This window comes from Notolepis coatsorum, assembly GCF_963971535.1.
Source record: "Notolepis coatsorum genome assembly, chromosome: 20".
Taxonomy (NCBI): Eukaryota; Metazoa; Chordata; class Actinopteri; order Aulopiformes; family Paralepididae; genus Notolepis; species Notolepis coatsorum.
Window position 1 is genome coordinate 4,221,887 of NC_140184.1, and position 15,349 is coordinate 4,237,235.

Consider the following 15,349-nt stretch of genomic DNA (forward strand, 5'->3'; position numbering starts at 1 on the left):
AACATTTGTCTAAGAGCCCAATAGCCAGGAGACCAGAAGCAGAGCAGCCATTGTAGTGCTGTACAAGTATTTTAAACTCAATAAATTCAATTAATAATACACTAAATTAATTGTATCACTCTATCAAGTTAATTCATATTAATGCAAGTATTTGCATGTGAGTGAAAGGTACATGCATCGTTTCAAATATTGTATTGCCACCAGTGCTGTGCTTATTTACATTTATACAACTGGTTACAAATCAAAAAGTATTTTAAACAAGTGTTTTCTCACTCAATTATCAAGTTGCCCCATGACATGAAAGGGATTCAAGTATTTCATGAATGCAAGTGTAGAAGGGTGGATTATGGATCTGCGCTGGTCCTTCTTGCCCTCCAGGGCGACTTACAGTAATTCCCCAAACACCCACACTTCCCCTAATACTTCCCACACCCTCTCACACCTGGTGGCAGTAGTGATAGATGATATAATTTCTCCCCAAAGCAGTACCTTTCCTTGTTGACAAACTGAGACCTGTCCAGAACGCCTGCCCCAATGATACATAGGCCGTGGATAAGAAGGGGTTAATCAGTAATGCACATTAATCGAAAGGAAGGGGTTAAACAATAATGCACATTAATTGACACACACAGTGATCCCATTTGTACACCTCACCTTTTATATAAGTTGGGCATGCATTCAAAACAATGGCACAATGCATGGCACTTAGATCTTACACTCTACGGTAATGAAACAGGTCCCCGTAAGGGTTAATATACTTTTCATTCACCCGTAGGGAGAGAGAGAGGGTAATGGCGAGCTCCGCGAGCTATTCAATGGGAAAGGTTATTAATATACATAGGTGCTGTCTGCACAACTTTACCACACAACACATGTAACCAGAAAATACAGTGGGCTCACAGTTTAAACAAAAAGCCTATCTAAGCCGGCATTACCCAAAACAACAAACGTCGGGCGCCCCTAGTCACTGGTGCACGTGCCAGTTCAATGTATTTATTCTCTTCGCCCTTAGAGGGCATGCTCTCGAAAAGGAGAATGTTCGCCGATAATGTTCCAGAGCGCTTGGAGCGCTAACAGTACCTGGTGTGAGTGTACCAACCGAGTGCTGGCCTGCTCCCGCAACGAATGTCTGTGACGCGAGATGGCCGTCGAAAGGTCCCGTGGTTGTCACCTGTGATAACAAGGGGGCTGGCTGGGCTGATGTTAGGCAGGCGAAAGCTGGGCTGGCTGTCGGCTAGGAGAATGCTGGAGGCGGGTGCGGTCCGGCGACGTCTGTTGCGGTGTCCGCTGCGAGGCTGGGAGACGGTGGAGCGACACGCGAGCTAAACTGTGCTAACAGGCCTATACTTGAAGCTAAGCTTTGGGTCAGTGTGACCCCCTAGCCTTTCGCCTATACTTTACTAAACGCAGCGCGTGGAATATCCACAGCACACTCCGGCAGTAGAACGTCTTCTTCTTGGTTCAAACGTACCCTAAGCACTATACTGGGAAGCTAAACTGTCACATACAACGTTACTATCACACACCGTGGCAGGAGTCGTATTTTGCGTGTCTTTAGTATCAGGAGCTCCTGATCCACACGTCTGCTTGCTTCAATGAAAAACGACGAAGAGGTCGTCTCGTTGTCTGAGCTCCTCCTTCAGCCAGCCTCTTCCTCACCTGCCGTCACCAGCCCAAGTCGCACCAGCTCCCCCTGGCGGCAGTCCAGCGCCATGTCCCATTACTAAATGTCAATATTAGGATATGGAGAATCAAGACGGGTCAGCGAGTTACACAACGTTATCATGAACACAGTAGAGTACAAGGAATTAGAGTTAGACACATTGAATTATTGTTAGACATATTCAGGTGTCTACACAAGGTACATACATAATATTTTATTTCCTCCACTGCTGTCAGACAACTATTTACTTCTCCAAGTATTAACATAAATGACCACTCATTAGCAGATCAGACTTTTCTCTTGTAGTACTATTACCACTGGATGGCACTATCACTAAATACCACCTCTGCTTGTAAATGCTGTATGGTGCAACAAGCTCTGGTAAATATACAACAGGTTATGGGCCAAGATCGATGGTAAGAAGCTACACAGAGTTTTGTGTGAGATGAACAGTAATGTGGGATTTCACAATGGATGACAAGCTGTTTATTGACCGGCTGAGCGGACCAGAGAACTGGGCAACTGGAAGTTTCAGATGGAGCACTTGCTAAAAGCTAAAGGACTATGGGGTATGCTAATGGTGACAGATACATTAGCCAGATGCTAATGCTCAAGCACGGGCTGAGTTTGATAAATGGAGAGATATATACAATATACAGTAAATTAATACAGTAAAAATATACTGAGGTCTACAGTAGGTGTAATATTGCACAGTGCTGTTTCAAAACTAAGAGTCCAGGAAGATGGTAACTGTCACTCTGTGCTCAGTGATGCAGTGAGGCACAGTGATGCATTGTATAGTAGTCTGATGGCTGTTGGAATGAAGGACTTCCTGTGCCGTTCAGTGCTGCATTTGGATAGTGTGAGCCTGGCACTGAACATGCTCCTCCTGTCAGCCAAGTCTGTGTGTAGTGGGTGGGAGGGGTTTTCCCTGATGGCCTGGAGCTTAGCAAGGCTCCTCCTCTCCGCCACCCTCGCTAGGGAGTCCAGCTCCACCCAAACCACGCTACTGGCCTTCTTGACCAGCTTATCCAGCCTGTTTGTGTCCCCTGCTCTGTAACTAACCAGCATTATTATTAATTTGAGGCATATATACATATCTTCTATTATAGCAACCTATAATTGACTCTTTGATGTCCGGCTCTGACCTTTTTTGATTGAAAACTTTATTAACAGATTGCAGAATGAGTACAATACAGTACGGCTCAATACACACAATTGTTAAGGGGATGCAGACCAGAGAAAGACTTTCATCTTGTTTACATCAGGGTCCCCCATTTTCAATTCATAATGACATTTATGACATACACGACAACATATATCATGACATGTATGACATACATCTACATGACAGATATACAGTACTGTTACATTTGTGACATACAAGATATGCAAATATACAGTAGGCCTACTGTTAAATAGAGATCCTAACAGAAAATATATACATATGAGGGGGAGGAAACTGTACATTATTTCGGAGGGGGTGGGTGGGTGGGTTTAGACATTTACGGGGGCCAGGTGCTCTGTCTTTCTTTGAGAGCGGTTTTGAAGGTGGGATAATTTTTTTTTACGGCTGTGGGTAGGGCGTTCCACATTGATGTGGCATAATTGCGAAACGTGTTTAGTCCTTTGTTTGAGCCGAATCTGGGTTGAACATGAAAGCAGTGAGGTAAGTTTGTCTTCCTGAAGTTGTTCTGACTGAATCTGCAGTGCACCCGGCTTCTCAGTCTGTCGTCGTTGCACTTCCAAATTGCAATCAGCGCTGGAGTTGTCAAGGGTTGCTTCTTGAAGCAGTCAAAATGCGCTCCTTGGCTACACCTACAATGGTTGTCAATCATTTCGACATCAGCTGTGACCGGTTCAGAAGAACCCACATTGACCTTGAGAGGTTATGTATCCTTTATTCCTTCCACGCCGGCAAATTATAGTCCCCTGTGTAACTACTGTAACCAGAGTGCTATGGACTGGTTTAAATTTGCATCAGCTTGCGCCAATATGGGCAGGGGCACAATGGGGGCACATACATTTAGTCATTTAGGGCAGGGGCACAATGGGGGCACATACATTTAGTCATTTAGCTGACGCTTTTATCCAAAGCGACAGGTCATCAGGAAGGGCACAACTCTATCAGCTGAGTAACAATGATCATCAAAGTGTTGAGTGCTACAGTGTAGGTTAGTATATTAGGACAAGTGCATGATGACAGTAAAGTTTGTTATAGTCTATGTGTCAGGTACATGGTAGACAGACTATATGTGTCAGGTACATGGTAGACAGACTATATGTGTCAGGTACATGGTAGACAGACTATATGTGTCAGGTACATGGTAGACAGACTATATGTGTCAGGTACATGGTAGACAGACTATATGTGTCAGGTACATGGTAGACAGACTATATGTGTCAGGTACATGGTAGACAGACTATATGTGTCAGGTACATGGTAGACAGACTATATGTGTCAGGTACATGGTAGACAGACTATATGTGTCAGGTACATGGTAGACAGACTATATGTGTCAGGTACATGGTAGACAGACTATATGTGTCAGGTACATGGTAGACAGACTATATGTGTCAGGTACATGGTAGACAGACTATATGTGTCAGGTACATGGTAGGGATGGGACCGAATATTCGAATGGTCGTTTCTGTTATTAAGATCGATTGAATTTTTTTACAATCAAATATTCGTTTTGTAAAAAAAAAAATTATAATAATTTTTTTATATATAAAATGATATATATATATTTTTTTAGCAAACGTTCTTATTCAATTCCTTTTTATATTTAGAGGCAGCCTAATTTTCATAGCCTAATTGATCAAAAAGATGCACATGCTACTGTTTGTTTGTTTATTAAAACCGGTTGATGGGCCAATGCAATACTGTTATTATAGGCTACGATGGTGAATGGTGTCATTTTGATTTATTGTCGGTTTTAAATACAATACGGTTTTAAATACAAATTTTATAATAACTTTTTTTTTATATAATTTTTTTTGGGGGAGGGGCGAATATTCGAAATTAAGAAAAAAATAATTTTCGAATAGCACTTTTGCTAGAAAGTCCCATCCCATATGGTAGATAGTCTGTCTGCCATGTACCTGACACATAGTCATGTATGTAAGGCGAGACACTGCAGGTGAATAGGCAAATATACTTTTTTTGTTGATTTTGAGATTTTGTTATATTTTGCTTCCTAAACATGTCTTCTATGAAACTAGTGACAATAAAACGTCAATAACACACATTTAGTTGTTTATTTTACTTCATTTTGCCTTATTGCATCCATAAATGTCCACATATTTAATGGGGAAGTGCCTCATTTGCATATATAAACATACATTTCAGAAAACTTGCAATATATTTTTTCTTAGTTTATATGTACATAACAAACTGGGAAAGTTTCATAGTGATATCTATTCAAATATTTTTTGCCTATTAGGGGGTACTACACTGTACTACACTGTTTGTAGCCTGTGTGTAGTTCTGTTCAGTTCAATAACATCATCATTATTATTATTATTCAGTTATCAGGCATGTGTTTAGGTTGTCTATTACTAATGGTTTGATTAGGTTTTGTGTTTGTAAATATCTGTTTCAAAAAAAAAAGTATGGCATTTTACAATACAGAACTTTGAAGGCGTTTTCCCAAAAATGAGTTTTAAGAGTTTTTCCTCATACTCTGAGCCAGAAATCTCCACTACAGTAGCACTCACATACACCAAACCTTCCAGTTCTATTCATATCTATGTTCTGAAGGTATTTACAGAAGGGTTTGTTGATATCGCATTCATACCCTGATTTATATCACATTTCATTCCTAAAAACATGGCAAAATATGGAATTTTACCATAAAAATGTACTGAATGGAGTATTTTCTGATTTATGGAGTGATAAAAAGAGATATCCAAAATCCCCTCTGTAATAACCTTTGGCTCTAATATGTCAACAAAATTAAACTATAATTTTGAAAATGGCTTTATCCAATGTTCAGATTTCTGTCCTGGAATTATATGCAAATTAGTGCATATTTAAGTAGAGAATGCCTCATTTGCATATTTAAACATACAATTTCAGAAAACTTGTAATACAAAACAGTCTTGTCTTAATATAAGTAATCAACTGGGGAAGTTTCATTGTGATATCTATTAGTTAATTATTTTACCCTATTCACCTGTAGTGTCTCCCGCAAACAAACTCCATTTACCCAAAATGAAAGCCTCGTCACGTATGAACAATAAAAATGCATTACTGTTACAATCGTGTTGTAACTAAGAGATTACCAGGGGGGGGGGGGGAATAAATTCTGTGCATGGATTAAAACATAACTTTCTCTTGGTAATTTCCTGGTTGTAGCAGCTAGCTGGTGCTATAGATAACATTCAGCCACAGGGCGGCTATGTGGTGCAGTGGGAAAGGTGCTCACCACGAATACTGGAGACGCTGGGTTCGCCTGTTCGAGCCCAGCGCTCCACATTGCTTTCAGTTTAGCTGGTCATCCGTACTAATACACATTGGCAGTATTAGGGGGTGGGAAACTGATGGGTGGCGATCGGGCGTTGTGGACAGCGACTCCTACAGGTCTGTAGGTGCGCCTGCGCAGTAGAATCAGGAAGCGATGGGGGCGGCGCCCCTCCAAAGCGCAGACCCCTGACGCTGAAAGATCACGCCGCGCAGGTGAAAAGATGCGACTGCTGTTACCTCGAGTATCGGAGGGGAATCGTGCTATGTATGACTTAGTCCACATTGCAGCCGGCTTGTGGGAGGCAAGAAACAGCGTTCGAGACAGGGGAGGGTTGAAATGGATGATACGAAATTGGGATGGGAGAAAAATTGAAAAATGGGAGAAAAAGTGGATCAAAAAAAGATAAGATTCAGCCACAAGGTGTTGCACTAGAGCACCAGCATGTCATTCATCCAATCAGGTGCATTCCACGTGAGGCAATGGGAAGTAGGGAGGGGATACATGCCTGCTGCAACATTAATTGTATCTATAGCACCTTTAAACAAGGTAAATACTTCACCTACCTACTAATACTTCTGACAATATTGATAACAATAATTAACAGTCGCTGAAAAGAATACTTTCTTTCAACCTTGAGGTGAATGGAGCATGTGTGGAAGTGGAGGGGCCTTCTCTGGAGGGCTTAGAAAAGCATTCTCTTGAAGACGGCAAGCCTTCTCTTGAAGAGGCCAAGCCTTCTCTTGAAGAGGCCAAGCCTTCTCTTGAAGAGGCCAAGCCTTCTCTTGAAGAGGCCAAGCCTTCTCTTGAAGAGGCCAAGCCTTCTTTTAAAGAGGCCAAACCTTCTCTTGAAGAGGCCAAGCCTTCTCTTGAAGAGGCCAAGCCTTCTCTTGAAGAGGCCAAGCCTTCTCTTGAAGAGGCCAAGCCTTCTTTTAAAGAGGCCAAACCTTCTCTTGAAGAGGCCAAGCCTTCTCTTGAAGAGGCCAAGCCTTCTCTTGAAGAGGCCAAGCCTTCTCTTGAAGAGGCCAAGCCTTCTCTTGAAGAGGCCAAACCTTCTCTTGAAGAGGCCAAGCCTTCTCTTGAAGAGGCCAAGCCTTCTCTTGAAGAGGCCAAACCTTCTCTTGAAGAGGCCAAGCCTTCTCTTGAAGAGGCCAAACCTTCTCTTGAAGAGGCCAAGCCTTCTCTTGAAGAGGCCAAGCCTTCTCTTGAAGAGGCCAAACCTTCTCTTGAAGAGGCCAAGCCTTCTCTTGAAGAGGCCAAACCTTCTCTTGAGGATGATGTGCCTTTTCTGAACTCTGATAAACGTTTTCTAGAAGAACTCCCTCTGGTGCAGTGTAGGTCAGTTTCCTCTTCAGCCTATGTTACTTCTATTTTACATGCTATACTATTTTATCTCACTTATCTTGTCTAGCACAGTCTCTGGAGCGTAACAGTAAGAAGCATTTTGTATAAAAGTATTCTGTACTTCTGTATGACAACTATTAAAGAAACTTGAAACCTATGTGTATTCTCACTGTACTGCTCAGGTTCTGAGTCAGATTCAGAAGTCGCCATGAGTTTGCCACTTGATGTCGTTGGTGACCTGCACTGAATGGCAGTTTTGGATTCAGCAGATTGTCCGTTTGTTATCATACAATCAGACTCATCAGAAGTGTCCTTGCTTTCGGTTGTGGTTGGAAGTCTCCTCTCTTCGCACTTGCGTACATTCTTTGCAAAATCGCCATCATCTCTCTGTGATAGGCTACATCTGACGGCCTTCTTCATCCTTACAATCTGACTTGGAGGGAGATCTTCGGAAGCTTTTTGGAAATGAATCAAGATGTTGAGTAATCAGAACTGTGTTCAGTTTCAGAGGTACTTAGGTCCCCATCACATTCAGGGTCAGACTCAACTTCACATGAAGGTGTCATCTGTGGCCTCGGGTTCTGATCCCCGGTCTGAATGTCGCTGTCCTCCTCCTCTGGGGCAGAGAAAATTGCACAGTGTGCATAATTGATGTTCTTCGCCTTTAGGAAACTGTTGAAAGAGTCAAACACCTCTATGTCAGAGGAGGCAGACGCCGCTGCTAGTTTTGAGGTGGAGTCTAGATCTATGGATTGTTCACGTTGCAGATCTTCATGTTCCAACCCTTCCTCTTTAAGTGAAGCTTCAGTCTTCACCGCACGTTCACACTGTGAAGAGTTAAAGAGTGCATGGTTAGAGGATTCAGTACGTTATAGGCTCAAATCTCCGATTCATACGTCCCATGCATACTGATGTGGATACACAGATACTGATGCCGGTATTGAAGATGATACCAGGCAAAAATACTGCAGGTACTGAGGGTGATACCAGGCTGAAATACTGCAGGTACTGAGGGTGATACCAGGCTAAAATACTGCAGGTACTGAGGGTGATACCAGGCTAAAATACTGCAGGTACTGAGGGTGATACCAGGCTGAAATACTGCAGGTACTGAGGGTGATACCAGGCTAAAATACTGCAGGTACTGAGGGTGATACCAGGCTAAAATACTGCAGGTACTGGGGGTGATACCAGGCTAAAATACTGCAGGTACTGAGGATGATACCAGGCTAAAATACTGCAGGTACTGAGGGTGATACCAGGCTAAAATACTGCAGGTACTGAGGGTGATACCAGGCTAAAATACTGCAGGTACTGGGGGTGATACCAGGCTAAAATACTGCAGGTACTGAGGGTGATACCAGGCTAAAATACTGCAGGTACTGAGGATGATACCAGGCTAAAATACTGCAGGTACTGAGGGTGATACCAGGCTAAAATACTGCAGGTACTGAGGGTGATACCAGGCTAAATTACTGCAGGTACTGAGGGTCATACCAGGCTAAAATACTGCAGGTAATGAGGGTGATACCAGGCTAATTGCGCACACACACACACACAAAAAGGAAGAATGGCTTATAGTAGACTATAGTAGTATCATTTTAGAATATTTCAGCTAATGAAGTCAAATGTTTATCATCATCAACTATCCAGTTTGTTTTTATAGTGTAACGTTTTGCTACTTAAATGTTAATTGAACGTACAGTAGAGGGAGAGGGAGAGAGAGAGAGACAGGCTCAGCCCCGCCCGCCCCTGCCCCCATTTCCCTACTATTGAAACTCTGCTGTTTTCTGTCTGTGAGCAGGGTTAGCTAGCTTAGCTTAGTTAGCGCCGTGGCTAACGTTAGTTTACCCCGACGTGGGCATCAGGAATTACGAGGATGCAAAGCTTGTTAGACGCATTGGAGTTTTCACTGCACATAGAAACAGGACAGGAAAAAAGCAGCGACTTATTTTGGGTTGCAAAATACTACCAAATAGGCACACTCTGGAGCCATGCTGTAACGTCTTCAGACACAGGCGTTTCACGAGCTGTTGTTGGGCGTATACGTAGCTACCTTGGGCTACTTCTGATTGGTGAGCAATAAGAAAAAACCTTGAATCATACTCGCTGTATAACGTATCCCAAATCACAGGCTTTGCGATTAGCTAATCGTGTCATTTCAAATCACGATTTCGATTTTAAATCGATTAATCGTTCAGCCCTAATCCATATTATAATAAAAATCTTATTGACCTTCAGGAATTGTCTCCTAATCATTCGGATATTCCTTTCAATATTAGTATTCCGATTTCTATTCTTAATACCTCTGACCACGGATCTTGATTTACATCGAAACACATCATTACAGTGATATAACCACCTGCTTAAACAGTGGCTCAGGAGGTAGAGCGGTTGTCTGGTAATCAGAAGGTTCCCGGTTAGATTCCAGCTCGTCCCGGGCAGTGTGTCGAAGTGTTCTTGAGCTAGACACATAACGCCTAACTGCTCTCGATAAGTAGGTTGGCATCTTGCATTGTGTCCTCCGCAGTCTGTAGTGTCTTTTAAGTTCTCCCATCGTCTTGAAGCTCTCCCCACACTGGTCACAGCAGTAAGGTTTCTCCATAATGTGTACCATGTGGTGACTTTTAAGCTCTGCCTTTCTCTTGAAGCTCTCCCCACACTGGTCACAGCAGTAAGGTTTCTCTCCTGTGTGTACCACGTGGTGTCTTTTAAGATGTGACTTTCTCTTGTAGCTCATATCACACTGGTCACAGCAGTAACGTTTCTCTCCTGTGTGTACCATGTGGTGTATTTTAAGATCTGACGTTGTCTTGAAGCTCTTCCCACACTGGTCACAGCAGTAAGGTTTCTCTCCTGTGTGTACCATGTGGTGTCTTTTAAGATGTGACTTTCTCTTGAAGCTCTCCCCACACTGTTCACAGCAGTAAGGTTTCTCTCCTGTGTGTACCATGTGGTGTTGTTTAAGTTCTCCCATCGTCTTGAAGCTCGTCGCACACTGGTCACAGCAGTAAGGTTTCTCTCCTGTGTGTACCATGTGGTGTATTTTAAGGTCTGCCTTTGTCTTGAAGCTCATATCACACTGGTCACAGCAGTAAGGTTTCTCTCCTGTGTGTACCATGTGGTGTATTTTAAGATGTGCCTTTAACTTGAAGTTCTTCCCACACTGGTCACAGCAATAAGGTTTCTCTCCTGTGTGTACCATGTGGTGACTTTTAAGATGTGCCTTTGTCTTGAAGCTCATATCACACTGGTCACAGCAGTAAGGTTTCTCTCCTGTGTGTACCATGTGGTGTATTTTAAGATCTGACAGGGTCTTGAAGCTCTTCCCACACTGGTCACAGCAGTAAGGTTTCTCTCCTGTGTGTACCATGTGGTGTTGTTTAAGTTCTCCCATCCTCTTGAAGCGCACCCCACACTGGTCACAGCAGTAAGGTTTCTCTCCTGTGTGTACCATGTGGTGACTTTTAAGATGTGCCTTTGTCTTGAAGCTCATATCACACTGGTCACAGCAGTAAGGTTTCTCTCCTGTGTGTACCATGTGGTGTATTTTAAGTTGTTTCATCGCCTTGTAGCTCTTCCCACACTGGTCACAGCAGTAAGGTTTCTCTCCTGTGTGTACCATGTGGTGTTGTTTAAGTTCTGGCTTTGTCTTGAAGCTTGCGCCACACTGGTCACAGCAGTAAGGTTTCTCTCCTGTGTGTACCATGTGGTGACTTTTAAGTTGTGACTTTCTCTTGTAGCTTTCCCCACACTGGTCACAGCCGTAAGGTTTCTCTCCTGTGTGTACCATGTGGTGTCTTTTAAGATGTGACTTTTTCTTGAAACTCTCCCCACACTGGTTACAGCAGTAAGGTTTCTCTCCTGTGTGTACCATGTGGTGTTGTTTAAGATCAGACTTTGTCTTGAAGCTCTTCCCACACTGGTCACAGCAGTAAGGTTTCTCTCCTGTGTGTACCATGTGGTGTTGTTTAAGATCAGACTTTCTCTTGTAGCTTTCCCCACACTGGTCACAGCCGTAAGGTTTCTCTCCTGTGTGTACCATGTGATGTCTTTTAAGCTGTTCCTTTAACTTGAAGCTCTTCCCACACTGGTCACAGGAATGAGGTCTCAATTCCTCCATGTCTCTATTGGTCACCGGGCAGGACAGGGGTGGATCTGGGGAACAGAGAGAGAGACAGAAACATTCAAATAAAGAGTTTATAAACTGGCAGTCTAATGGCAGTCTAAGGCTATGTGTAGATGTATTAGGGCTGGGCGATATATCGAGTATACTCAATGTATCGCGGCTTGTTCTACATGAGATGTAGTAAATTACTATATCGTGATAATAGAGTAGATGTTGTCACGTCGCGGCTGAGATGAGGCTTGCTTTAGTGCAGAGCTGTCCTCTCATTTCATTATAGACAGACCAGCGCGGACCTTAAATGACATGCAATAAAATTGACGCGAGCAATGGGCTAGCGTTAGCTGCTAACTAAGTTATCCATGATGACTAGGCTAAGCTAACTAGCGTTAGCTGCTAACTAAGTTATCCATGATGACTAGGCTAAGCTAACTAGCGTTAGCGCTGCTAACCCTGGAAAACGCTCAAAGCGGACTCCAAGCCACTAGTTCCATTCGTGAGGAAAGGGGGTGGGTTATATTGACGACGCTTGACAACAGAGGTTTAAACATAACTTCATATTTATTGGTTATTCGTTTCTTTATATCGGGCATCCAGTTTCAATCTCCGTGTGTTCAACTTCCTGTGTTTACATTAGAGTGTGACGTCATCGCCTACGGCAGCTTATACGCTCAAAATGCGAACCTCGGGGGGGGGGCTCTCCCTCTCCCCCTCTCTCTCTCTCTACATTCAATGATTTAAAGTAACCAAACGTTACAGTATAAATACTAACTGGATAGTTGATGATATAAACATTTAATTTCATTATCTGAAATATTCTAAAATCATTAAGTCTGCTATAAGCCATTATCCCTTTACATTTACATTTAGTCATTTAGCTGAGGCTTTTATCCAAAGCGACTTACAAGTTCTGTACGACAAGTCATCAGGAAGGGCACAACTCTATCAGCTGAGTAACAATGTTCATCAAAGTGTTGAGTGCTGGGGCGGTCAGGTGGCGTAGCGGAGATTGCGCTCGTTACCAACGCAGGAGATGCTGGGTTCGAGCCCAGCTCTCGGCGTTGCTACCAGCTTGGCTGGTCGTTCATACTAATACAATTGGCAGTATTAGGGGGTGGGAAGCTGGTGGGTGGGAATCTGGCGTTGTGGACAGCGACGCCTACAGGTCAGGTCTCGGCGCTTGCTCAGCGGGGCAGGACTTGGTGGAGATAGCGTGCCCTCCCACGCGTTACACTTCACCAATGAGAGTCCTCGCTGCCAAGTGAAAAGTCGTCACTGGCTGTCGCCGCACGTATCGGAGGAAGCGTGCGATCGGCTTTGGGACGTCCTTGTACCGACTTGTAGGAGAACATGCGCATAACAACCAGGTAGGGGAGGGGGGGAATTGGCACAACGACTAAATTGGGACGGGGAGAAAAACAGAGAAAAATTGGAGAAAGAGAAGGTTAAAAACTTTTTTTTTTAAAGTGTTGAGTGCTACAGTGTAGGTTAGTTTATTAGGACAAGTGCATGACAGTAAGGTTAGTTAGGGTTAGATATCTTTTTTTTGTGTGTGATTATTATTTTCTCACAGTAGTGTGTGTATATATATATATGTAGCAACCTGAAAATATGCCTATTATTCAGATGTGCTGACTTGCCTTTTATCTCCCCTTTGTGCACCAAGACATTCTAATTAGTTCCATTAATATTCCCTCGAACAATGTCGCAGGCTTCTCCTTGTCCTACTTGCTGGAATATGGATTATGAACAGTATCGCTGGACCATATTCACTCACCCAGCCTCCCTGTGTGGCTAGTTGGCGACCAGCAGGGGGCGGTGGCAGGCAGAGAGCGTACCAGAGAGCCGGGGGAGCAAGTAAATGGGGACGGAAGAGGGAAGGCGAGCCTCTTCGGCTTGGGATGTCGCCGTGAACGGTCGCAGCTACAACGGGAGGTGCTTTGGAATAGCCCCGTTAAAGGACCACCGGAGAGCCCCGCCGGAGCGAGCGACGGGTTATCCTATAACAGTAAACGTAGAAGCGTGTTGCATGTTTCCCTACTGAATACCCTAGCGATACAACGAGTTATCCTAGAAGGAATGCGGTATCGCCCTGAGGGGTTTAAGTTAAAGTTATTCCCTCTAGCGAGGTGCCCTGCCAGCGTGGCGTGAAGAGGACCGGTGTTTAGAAACACCCTGCGTTATCATATATCCCGGCTAGCAGGAGGGCTGTTTGGGGACCCAGAGTGTAGCTGCAGTGTTAGTGAGGGCGAGTTTAGATACACGCGTGGACCCAGCACCAGCTGCCTACAACCAGTCTGCTCCGGCTGTCCACAACCAGATCTGCACCAGGCTGCCTTCAGCACACGGGAGTTCGTCCCGACCAACAGAGGTCGCCATCCCCCAGCACACGCTCTCAGCCCAGCACTGCCTCTCTGCTCCAGCTCCGCCTGCTAGCACCCTCGCCGAGAGCGTTCGACGCCATCTTGCCACCCGGACGGTGGTGGTGCGGCGCGGCCGCCATTTTGGGTTGAGTACAATTGAGCATCAATGCTCCGGATCTATTACACAGTACACAGTGTGGTGCAGCCTGCGGGCGAAGCTAACGTTGCTAACCACAGTTCTAGGGGTACCCCATTAACAATACATGCCGGCATTAGCATAGGACTTGGTTAGGTATTTGTGGGCCCACCTTGTGATTTCTTTTGAGTGTGATAACGTGTGTGTGTTTAATAATATTTTCCCATCTAATTAACCCTTTCCCTGTGGGGAGGTTACAGACCTGTTGCCTTATAAGTAAAGCCTAGAGAGGTATTATTCTGGCCTTATAATTAAAGCCTGTCAGAGGTATTATACAGGGTGTTGACCCAGACGTGGGTAATGAGTAAAACACATTAAAGTATATTACTCCAGGCACTAACACGGAGGTGTGTGTAGAATATACGTAGACATAAGGTATTGAGTTACACATGGAGTTATGGTAGGACTACAGTCCATTAGAGCACTCCCATTCATTCGTGTAACTGAACAGTACAACATAGCATTAAAGAATTAGATGGGAGTTCTGTGTGCGTGTCCATTCATGAGCCGTTTAACAACTCTTTTGGTGTGGGTAACGTTAATACCATTAACCCCTTCCTATTCCACCTTTCCCTTTTTATTGTAAGGTTTCTAGTGTCACTGAGGGAGGAGGGTACTGCTTGCGGGGGGAACCAAGTTATTTATTTACAATTCAGTCACTAGGTGTGGGAGGGTTTAAGGAGCAATTGGGGGAAGTGGGAGCGTGTTGGGGAGTACTGCTGACCGCCCTGCTGCAGGGGAGGAAGACCAGAGTACCAGACCAGGTTGGTAAATCGTGGGCCCCATCCACTCGCACTGCCAGCCTCCAGTTGAAGCTCCAGACTCAAAGACGGAGGTGCAGTTAGACAGAGCTCTACTGTGTCTCGCTACCCAGTGATTGTGCCCACCCGTTCCCACGAAGCAGGGATAATCCACCCTGCTACATATATATATATGTGTGTGTGTGTGTGTGTGTGTGTGTGTGTGTGTGTGTGTGGCTAAAGTGGATAGAAAACACAGTACTGTGCAAAAGTCTAATCGTTTTTATATAAATTGTCTTAGATGTAAATAATTTTTTTATTAGTGTGTCAGTAGACTACTATTAGTACATTTTCATTTAATTATTTTTTAAAGTATCTTCATGGTTTAATAATGCAAACATATGTTGCAGGGACTTATTATAATCATCATATTGGCGTGACTGTATGCATC